We start from the raw sequence: 2,173 nt of genomic DNA on the forward strand, positions 1-2,173 counted from the left end.
CAAACAAAAAATATTTCCTTTCTTGAATATAGCGGTACTATCTAAATTTGAAGAGTAAATCTAAATGGTGACAGAAAAAGAAAAAAAAATTAAAAAAAAAAAAGAATGAAAGGAAAAGAAGACATCATTGATCATACATAAAACTATGCAAGTTAAATAAAAGCTCATGGATGTGGAGCTTTCATCAAAAATGGTAAGGGGTTAAATTAAATAATTAATAATTAATTTCTCTATAATGAAAAATTTGTATTACGTCAACAAAATCATAAATGAACAATGAATGCTTTTTAATAAGAACGGGTGAGGTAAGGCTCTATAATAATTGGAGTGGACCTCTTTAATTAAATGCAATAATTTTTTTAAACTCGAAAGAGAATATATATTACTACTGGGTAAATATTTTTTTATTTTTGGTCTTTTTTTCTATCAAATATATCACTTTTTAATCATCTTTAAATCTCAATTAGGCTATTGTCCATTAATAAAATTAGATAAATCGTCTCTTGTAATTACTCGTTTGACGTGTCAATACTAAGTGTCAGATATCAACTCCAAATTTTCTTAAAAAAATTTCTCTTCTCCTCTAAAAAAAAAATTTCTCTTCTCTTCTTCTCATTTTGTTTCTCCTCTTCTTCTTCCTTCTATTGGGCCAATCACCATCATCTTCATCACCATCATCATCAAGTTTCACCTTCACAACCGTCACCTTGGCACCACCATCACTAAATCAATCTCTTTTTTGTTAAACTTCTTCCTTTTCTCTTCCTCTTCTTCTTCTATTTTTCTTCCTCCATCGCACCATCTCCAAAACCACGATCTTCTCCCTCTGTTTTGCCACCAATAATAACCACCATCGTGATTTCCTCTTCCTCCTCTTCTTCTCCTTCTCGTCCTCACCCAACCTACCTCAATAGCTCACCCTAAATCTTTTCAACGTTACCAAGATCTTCGCCGCTCTCACCATCCTTTATGCCACCATTGCTAATAACTCCCTCTTCCCAGACTCATAAATCATCTAGAATCCTTTGTCCTACCTCATCCTCCGCAAGCGCTATCAGAGTCCACAGGTAGCATCTGGTGAGATATTCAAGCTCGTTGTCGAGACTTTCTAGTTGTCTCAAATTCTTGTTTTCTTGTATATATGAAGTGTATGCTAAATTGTTAATGATGTATGAATTACTAGCTTTATGATATTGTCAAGGTTAATGCAGAAAGAGTTTTAAGGCTATGGAAGTAGATAGTAATGATAATGAATTTGAAGAAGAAAAAAAAGAAGAGGGAGAAGAGGAGGAATAGAAAGAAGGAGAGGGGATGTTTTAGTCCCTATAACTATTTAAAGTTGACACCTAATATTTGGCATTAACACATCATATTCTACCTGACACGTCAGAAAAATAACTCGTCAACCAGTTGTAGAGATCAATTTGTTCAACTTTACTGATGGGTGGGAGTCCAATTGAAATTTAAGAATAATTATGGTGCGATATGTTTCATAAAAAAAAGTTAGAGACCGAAAAGAATATTTACCCTTACTATTAAAATCGACATAATTATAATTTAATAATAGCGACACGACGTTTCTTCGAAATTTTAACATCAAAATGTCAACAATAATCTTAAATTAATTGGTCTACTCTATAAAAAAAATCTTTGTTTACAGGAAAAGAAAAGGAAAAAAAAAAGAGAAATAATTGGAATATTGTTTATTATTGGTTTGTTATGTCACTTCAAAATTTAGAAGCTCTCCAAAAGGAGACGATGAACAAAGAGGAATTGAATTTCAAAATTCTTGCTCGACAACTTAACTAAATGTTATAAGAGATTAATTTTAACGTACTAAATTGATAAAAAATTTTATATAATTATTTAATTATATTTATATATTTAAATAATTTTTAAATAATAAATTTAAAATTAATTATTTTTATTAATACAATAATACATTTTAATTATATATGTACAAATTTTTTATGGTTTATAAAAGTTAAATTCAAATAATAAATGTGTAAAGCTCATATAAATTCTATAAAATAAATAATAACTACATTTTACATAATTTTAAAAATAAGAGTAAATTGACCGATATAACATATTAATCAAAAAATAACTATGAAATCAATTTGATTTAAGATAAAAACTAAATCGGTTACAAATAAAAAAATTTTGTCGAATT

Source organism: Arachis duranensis, chromosome 1, assembly GCF_000817695.3.
Source record: "Arachis duranensis cultivar V14167 chromosome 1, aradu.V14167.gnm2.J7QH, whole genome shotgun sequence".
Classification (NCBI taxonomy): domain Eukaryota; kingdom Viridiplantae; phylum Streptophyta; class Magnoliopsida; order Fabales; family Fabaceae; genus Arachis; species Arachis duranensis.